We start from the raw sequence: 9,334 nt of genomic DNA, 5'->3' as shown, positions 1-9,334 counted from the left end.
TTTCCTGAAAGAACCATCTGTAAAGCAGACTATCAGACTAGTTTCCAATGAAAGACACTTCTGTGCTGTTGCCATTAGTTCTGCTCTGCTAGCGCTATCAAGAGTCAGGAACCCATCTGCATCCTTCAGTTTGGCCTCAGCACAGACAGTCAGCTACTGCTTCATCTCTCTTAGAGGCATTTCTTCCTTAAGGCTCATGTTACTCCTATCTAACTACTCTCTCATTGTTCATTGCAGGTATCGAATCTGTACAAGGAACTCCATAAAGAATTAAATTGGTTCCAAGATGTCTCATCCTTTTTATTAAAAATGTTATTCCTTAATGTTTGTTTGTGTGTGTATGTGGACTTGGGGAGGAGTGTATACTGCCATGGTTGCACCCTCTAATGTCAGAGGACAGTCTCAGGTCCAATCTATTTTTGTTCTGTAGGCTTCTTGTATGTTTATGAGAATCTCTTTCTTTAGGGAACCTTTTTTCTACAATTTTCTTGATATTTACTGGACCTTTAAGGTAGGAATCTTTACCCTCTACTATACCTATTATACTTAGGTTTGGTCTTTGCATTGTGCCCTGGATTTCCTGGATTCTTTGGGTTAGGAGCTTTTTGCATTTTGCATTTTCTTTGACTGCTGTATCAATGTTTTCTATGGTATCTTTTGCACCTGAGATTCTCTCTTCTATCTCCTATATTCTGTTGGTGATGCTTGCATCCATGACTCCTGATCTCTTTCCTAGATTTTCTATCTCCAGAGTAGTCTCCTTTTGTGATTTCTTTATTGTTTCTATTTCCAGTTTTAGATTCTGGATGGTTTTGTTCAATTCCTTCACCTGTTTGATTATGTTTTCTTGTAATTCTTTAAGAGATTTTTATGTTTCCTCTTTAAGTTCTTCTACTGGTTTACCTATGTTCTACTGTATTTCTTTAAGGGAGTTATTTATGTCCTTCTTAAAGTCCTCTATCATCATCATGAAATGTGATTTTAAATCAGCTTCTTGCTTTTCTGGTGTCTTGGGGTATCCAGGGCTTGCTGTGGTGGGAGAACTGGGTTCTCATGATGCCAAGTAGCCTTGGTTTGTGTCGCTTATGTTCTTGCCCTTGCTTCTTACCATCTGGTTATCTCTGGTGTTAGCTGGTCATGCTGCAGCTGACTGAGGCTTGTCCCTCCTGTAGGCTTGTGTGTCAGCACTCCTGGGAGACCTGCTCTCTCCCAGAGATTCTGGATATGACAAGCTGTGGCACAGGGTCAGCTCAGGGGGCAGATGGAAACCAGAAGGATCCAATCCCAGGCTGTCCCTCAGTTCCTATGTCCTTGGGGCTCCAGGCAGGTCCATTGGAGCACAAATGGTGATCTACCTATGCTTATAGGTATGCCAGCACTCTTGGGAGACCAGCTCTTTGATGGGAGGACCTGGTTATGGAAAACTGTGGTACAGTGTCAGCTCCAGACATAAATGGAAATGGCATCAATTCTTTTCTTAAGCAACTTGTGCATGTCATTTTTCCCCTCAATGTCATCTGATTGCTGTCCTTTAGAATGACATTTTCTTGGATTTGTACACATCCTTAAAATGCATATTGAGACCCTACTGGTCTGCCTCATAATAGATCTCTGCTTCGTTTATGTTTTTTTACTAGCAACAAAGACCAATAATAGTAAGAACAACAGTTCTTCTGAAAGCACTCACTGTAGCTCTCTTATACTTCATAGTACCCATTAGCTCAATATGGTTGTAGGAATGTGCCTAATATGCAGTGAGATGGATATTAAGTGTTAAATGCCTGCTATATTTTTGCAAAATGCAAAGTATCTTATTAAAATTTTATATTATATTTAGAAATGATGGTGTTTTGGATATGCTATCTTAATAAAAGTATATGTTTAAAATTGGTGCTATTGATATCCTTTTACTTTTAATATGCTGCTTCCAAAATTTAAAATTCTGTATGCGACTTAACAGTTTGGATGGCATTCTCTCCCCACACCCACTCTCTTCCTTTCTTGCTCTCTCTCATTCTCTCTTGCTCTCTCCCTCTGGAGATCAATGTGGAGAAGTTTCACAATTTTTATTTTTAGTGCATGACTGTGTCCTCACAAGTAGAAAAACATCTTTCCATGTTCAGAAAACAGGTTGCCTGCTAATTTTCAGCTCTCTCATATGAACATATGTCCTGAATCTTTATAAACTGATGCTCTGGATAAACTTGGCGTTTCTCAAATATGTCATCTTGGGTGGTGATTTCTGTTTTATTGGTTAAACAAAGCAATTATTTTGTGCTATTTTTCTCAGTTTTTAACTCAGAGCTTAACTTCGTGTGTGTGTGTGTATGTGTGTGTGTGTGTGTGTTTGTGACTTTCTGTAGTCTTTCAACTTAATTTGGCAATGGAGATAGAGATGTGTTTAAAATCTTTTCAGTTGGATATCAATCATTTGTGTGAAGATATTAATCTCTCCACCTGACTTCAGCAACTCTGAAAAAAATGTATTTTTGGCTTCTGCATCCCTTACAGAGTGTGTCTCTGATCTTGCAGCCAGTAAGTTCTGATTGCAAGCACAAAACATTTGAGCTTTATGGTGATTTAAAGAATTATTTACTTTGTCCTAGCCTCAGTTAACTGACATCACACAGGCAATAGTGATTTTATTAAAGAGTTCTATCTCTCCTGTCACTAATAGCTTAGATCTGTGCATTCTCCTTCCTATTAATTTTCTGTATTTAAATCCACTGGCACAGGACCAGTTATCACCAAGTCGGATTAGGGATATGATGCGGACAGGGGGGATTGTGGTGGGGCAACTTGCTAAGCATGAATACTCTAATGCTTGTTAAAACAGGACCTGATTCCAAATGCAACTGTCAGAATTTTACATATTTTTATGCACTAGATTACAGAGAATAACAACGGAGCCTGCCAACCTTGGCATCGGGATGCTTCTGCCTTGAGGGTGATGCAATCCCTTTAGGAAATACCAGGGATGGATTTGCCTTAAGCTTCTCTCTTGAATGAGGCCAAGAAATTTCAAAGTCTTAAATTTTTGCCAACTAAAGAAGTGATGCTGAGTTCCTTACATACCCACATGGAAAATAAGATTTCAGCAAGGCATTTGACAAATTATCATAAACGTGAGAGCAATAACTGCTTTAAACAGGAGCTGCAGGTTGGCTGCCAAGGGTACAATGTGTATAGGCCTGATTGTGGGCAGGTGGTAGCTGCTGTTGAGGCAGACAGCCTTTCTGGACAGCATGAGTAAGAACTTAGGAATGTTAAATGCTGTGACGGGGGCAGCATCCCACAGGCATGATTCTCTTCTTGCCTATCTGAAGCTCTACACTTTGTGTCTTGCCGAGTGTGTCTACAAAGCTGTGCGCTGACCATTTGGTATTCTTTATTAATGTTTGTCAAGTTTTATAAGATCCACAATAGAAAAGGTGGGGTAGAAGGAGACACTTTCCTTTTTCCTTGGGTTGAGGATAGAAATCCTCTCTTTTGAGTTCTAAAAGCCATCCTATTTTTAAAGAGTAGAGAGACCTTTCAGTACTGGATGATGGAAGGCAAGTGAAGGGGGCTGTTGTCTTACAGTAGAAATTCATGTTCTTTCTCATTCAACATGCTTAGATTTATTTAGTTACTATTTCTTACTTTCTCTTTCTGTGTTTCAGTTCTACAATTTCAAGATTAAATTCTATATGAGTCTAAAGTTTAAAGGATTTGTACAAGCCTTAGGTAGCCCAAGACATTTACATGTGTAAGAATTCCACAGTCTAGAAGCATCAGAATGTCAGGATAAGGGGAATATTCATAGGGTAAGGCCTGGGTTATGCTGTAGGAAAGCCATCAGGTGTTTTTAAATTATTTGGATTATCAGAATATATAATATATAGTATATTATATATAAAACATAAGCTAGTGTATACAGGAAAAAGGACATGTATTTTTTTGTCTTTATGAATCTGAATTATCTATATTAACATAGTGCTTGACAGGTTTATTGATTTTCTGTAAGTTTCATTTTTGCAACTAAATAAAATTATATTACCTATAGATGTTGTTTTTAAAATTATCTATTCCTTTGTTGATTGACATCAAGGTTGTTTCCATTTCCTTGCTAGAAAGGAGAGCAAGAGCATGGGAACCATGTGTTGTGGAAGGAGGCAGAGGGGAAGAGGACATATGAGATGCCAAAGCAAAAAGGAGGCTATGAGGAAAATTGGACTAAGAAGACAAGGAGAGAAAAAGGAGGGGCAAACAGGATTTGTTGTTGGAAAATGTCAGGATGAAATTTAATGCTGTGCATTCTGATTTCAAAATAAAATAAAACAATAAAGTAATATATGCAACTGCCAATTCTGTTTCACTAGAAGGTCCCTGGAGCCAAGCTAGCCCTCCCTTCCCACATCCTCTCCTCTGCTTGTCTTGCAGAAATCATGCTTCGATTATACAACACCAGTATTTTTTGTGCATCTATTAGCAGGTTGATGGTGAACCTAAGTTAGCTCTCATATAAAATGGGAAAAACAACCAACCTGGCAAGTTTGAGTTTAAACAATTCATTGAGTGTGCTATGCCTACCATATGGTACCAGATTTAAAAAAAAAAGAAGTAGTTTATGGGCTGTTTACACTGATAAATTGTAAACAGCTCTGAACAGGTCCATTGAGCCCTGCCAGTCATTTGCCATATGTGGATAGATGTATTCAATTTCTTTTGCCTTCTGTGTTGCTGAGCCTGAGTTTGGCCACTGAAAAGGACAAAGAACCTAGAACATACATCCATGGGAGATCAGGCTTAAAAGGTCACACAGACCTGAACAAGGGCTCAGTGTGGCAATCTTCCTTCAGATACTTAATTTCTATGTGTGATCCCACTCATGTCAGAAACAGTGGTTTTGTCTTGTGGCTGATACAATATCAGCTGGGAAGGAAATAATGACTCACTCTTTTTTTCCCTGTGCCCTTAGCAATACCTTGTCCTCCCTTGCTTACCTGAAAAAAATATTTATTTTTCCTTCCATCAGCTTTGTTGGTAAGTTAAAATCTGAGGCTTTTAGTTTTCCCCCAACTGGTATGAAAAATTTATATTTTATAAAATATGCTCTTGGGCTAGAGAGATAATTCAGGTTGTAATATACCTGCCTTGCAAACAGGAGGAGCTTCATTTGGGTTGCTAGCACCCTCCTAAAACCTGGCTTGAAAGATGTTCTTGTAAGATCATCACTAAATAGACACAGGCAGGTATATACCTATGGCTTGATGAGCAACCAGCCTAGCCTATTTGGCAAGTTCCAGGCCACTGACAGAGCTTGCCTAAAACAATATAGTTGGAGACTCTGAGGAATGAACACCCTGGGTCTTCTGCTCTCCATATCCATTTATGTACTTGCCCAACACAAACACACACACACACACACACACACACACACACACACACACACACAGTGAGAGAAACAGAGACAGAGACAGAGACAGAGAGACAGACACAGACAGACAGACACACACACACACACACACACACACACACACACACACACACAAATAAAGGCTTTTCTAGAAAATCCCAAAGAATAATACCTTTTGTAGGGAATTCAGACATTCTGGAAGAACCGAGTTTAGTGGCTTGAAGACGCTTTCATATCTTTGCTACTGACAGCATATATGACACTATTATATTTTAGGAGCTTAGGTATACTCATGAGTATTTGGAGGAAATTCTCATATTGTTTTGTATGCAGAAAAAGAATGCGTGAAAATACAGAATTAGTGGAGCATGTCTGAATTAATGGGAGTCTTGAATATGCAAGTACTGGCATCACTGGGCAGAAAGGAGTGGCACTTTATAATGTGGACATTAGTGCCATTGTGGAAGGGATGAGATATGTGGTGGAGTTTAAAAGGAAGCTAAGGCAAGGTGCACTTATTTTTCCATTGCTGTGGCAGGGCATCCTGGAAAATAAAAACCATGTTAGGGAAAAGGGGTTTGTTTCAGCTTATAGTTCTGGGATATGTGTGGAGAGATGGATATAGTTTATCAATGCAGAGAAGCCTTAGCAAAGGGTTTCAGTCTGGCTGAAATCTGAGAGATCTCATTTCATTACACACAGGCAGCAGAGAGAGAACAGGAAGGTGGTACAGTCTATCAAAACTCAAAGCCTGTTTGTAGGGAAATACTCTACCATCAAGTCTCCACTTTTCAAATATTTCAAAGCATTTGCCAAAAGGCACTACCAGCTTGTGCCAACTGTTCAAATATGTGAGCCTATGGGGAACATTTCTCATTCAAACCATAATTTTCTACCCTGGGCTCTATAGGCTCCTGACCATAGCATGATACAAAATGCATTTATTCTAACCTCACCAATCCCAACAATTTTCAGCAATCCTATTTCAGAGTTGTAAGTCCAAGTCTCTTTTGAGATCCAAGGCACAAAAGATCTGAATTGTGGTTAAACTAAATTGTCTTGTATCCATTGGTAGGGATCCACCAACCAATGATCTTATAAATGCTATCCAATCCATCTGAGATCAACTGTAAAAGTTCTTGTGACACACATCCAGTTGTGTTCTCACTGTTAATGACCAAGTCCCTGGACTCTAGTAGACATATCTTTGCCTTATCCAACTTGTCTTCATCCATCCATATTAATACATTTCTTAAATTCTCATTTACAACACCTGAATAAGGTTTCTAAAAAATGCATCTTAAAAGTAATTTTTCATCCAAGATATACATTTATTCATTTCAAAAGTTAGTTTTAAAACAATGCTTCCAAGCTTCCCTCATCTCTAGTTCTCCATTCCTCAAGATTGTTACTTTTTAACTCAATCAACTTGTTTCTTTCTTTCTTCATCCTTATGTTTAGAGTCATCACTTTCATTCTCATATTTCTAATGTAAAGTCCTAGCTAAATAGATGACATTCTCCTTCTGGCATGTTTTTTATTTCCATGGTTTCAATTTCCTATGGTCAACTGTGACCTGAAAATATTATATGGGAAATTGCAGAAATGATGAATCCATTTTAAGTTGAAAGCTGTTCAGAGTATTATGTGACAGGAGAAATTTCTTTTCTGGTCCAGTCTATTTGGAGTAGCACGGTAAGAGGCTCACCCTGCCCAGCTGCCTCTGTCCAGCTTCCCCATAGTATGCAGACTTACTTCAGTCACATGGCAGCTCTCTCACTTATACCATTGATTGCTTCTGTTCAAGCTATTCTTAGTTTAGTTTACAATGGCCTCAATATGCAAAGGCAGTGATGCTAGCAATAAAGATATGCAAAAGAGGATCAAACTGTGCATCAACTAAGATGTGAAAGTTTTGAGTGAGGACAAAAGAAAAAAGCATATGCTGAAGTTGCTAGGATTTCTGTAAAGAACAACCCCTTTAGACATAAAAATCTGAATAGCGGTACAGAAATTGTTTCTAGGTTTTTTTTTCTGTCATGCCTCAAATTGCACAAGATAGTGAGTGCTAGTGCTTGGTATGTGCTTGGTTAAGATGAAAAGGGATTGAACTTTAGTATGCTTAGAAAAGTTATGGTATATGCATATTTTTGTATCCTAAAATTCAAGGAATATATACCCTAATTTAGAGAAGAGGGACTATAATCTTGTGATGATTAATGTTGCTATCTAGCTTGACAAAAATCTATCATCACCTAGGAGATGGGTCTCCAGGGCTATGTGTATACCTGCACATGATTATTTCGATTGCATGAGGAGTCATGCAAAAAAAGAAAGAAAGTAAAGAAAAAAGAAACGAAGAATATTTACTTCTAGGCAAGAATGGCTGAGATCCTTTGCTCTGTAAAAGGAACAGGAGGCCAAGCAACAGATGTACTCATTGCTCTGTTTCTTGACAATGAATGCCGTATGATAAGGAGTCTCAGATCCTGCTATCTTGGCCTACTGGCTCTGATGGACTGTACTCTTGTAAGCAGAATAAACCCTTTCATCTATAAATTGTTTTAATCAGAGTATTTTATCATAGAAACAGGAGAAAAAAACTAAGATAAAACTCTTTAGATTGCTCATTTGCAAAATTAATTTAAGTCTGCTACATGCTTACACACAGCAGCTGCTCAGCTCTCCATCCCTACTGTCCCCACGTAACTAGGCCATAGTTCTGAGATTACAATGTAATGTTCAGTTCATTATGTAATCATTGCTCACAGCTAAGCTATATGGGATAATGTTTTTCTCCTTTCTTCAACATTCTCTTTTGCTTTATAATTTATTTGCATTACATAATTTCCTACATTGAACGGTTCTGACTCTTTTGTGTATAATTTAGCAAAAAGTAATTTCTAAATAATCTGACCATCATAAAAAATCTTCTCAGTTGATTCCAGTGAGTCAGCAAGCCTATTTTTTTTTTTTGCTTGTTCCTCGCTAACTTCCAGAACACTGTCTTATGTACATTCTTCCCACTTTATCCTTGATACGACAGTCCTTGGTGCTTTCTGCTATCTTGGTGGTACCTTGGTTCATAGGAAGCCATAACTCTGAATCCCCTCCTCTTTTTCTTCTCATTTTGATCAATGATTTGATTAGAACTAGAATCATCCACCTCAGTTTAGCAAAATGTATTGTTGGGAAGGTATATGGTGTTCTGTGGTGAAATGATTTTATTTGTCTCCCTCTGGAGTCAATTAGGGCCATCACTGTTCAGTGTTGTAAGATTTCAGGAGCACAAACCTTGTTGTACTTAGTCTTTTTACACTCAGTTTTTCACCCACTATGTTGCTTACTTATTTTTTTATTATTTTCTAGAAACAAGCAGTTTTTTTTATTTTGGATATCATTAAAAATATTTTAAACATAATTATCATCTTCAGGATTTTAGTTTGTTTTCATATTTGTGCTTTTGACTTAGCTAAATTCTAAATTTGCTATTAAGTTTAGAATTATAAGGTCTCTTTTTGACTGATCTATAATCCCATTCAATAAAGTGATCATTGTATTTCATATCAACACAAAGCCCTAGCGCTCTGCATTTGGTGCCAACAGGAAGCCATCCATGAAGAAGCTAAACTATAAGCAATACTTTAACAGAATTGGGGATGTGAACCAACAGAAGAAGTAGATGCAAGATAAGTGGGAGTGGGTGTGGGATAGGCTTCCTATACAAGTCCTCCCATTAAAAATATCAAATATTCTGATCACGTGTCTTCTAAAATATTGGGGGAGGTTATATTTCAGCTTTTTTTTATTCTTGAGAATTGCATAGAAGTATATGATAAAATATAATCAACTACTCCCTTATTTCTTCCAACAAGCCTGCCTCGCTGCCTTTCTATCTTTCTTCCTTTCTCTCTCTCTTTCTCTCTCTCACCCTTT

The sequence above is a fragment of the Mastomys coucha genome, unplaced genomic scaffold, assembly GCF_008632895.1.
Source record: "Mastomys coucha isolate ucsf_1 unplaced genomic scaffold, UCSF_Mcou_1 pScaffold13, whole genome shotgun sequence".
In the NCBI taxonomy this organism is placed as follows: domain Eukaryota; kingdom Metazoa; phylum Chordata; class Mammalia; order Rodentia; family Muridae; genus Mastomys; species Mastomys coucha.
Note: the sequence above shows the minus strand (reverse complement) of the source record.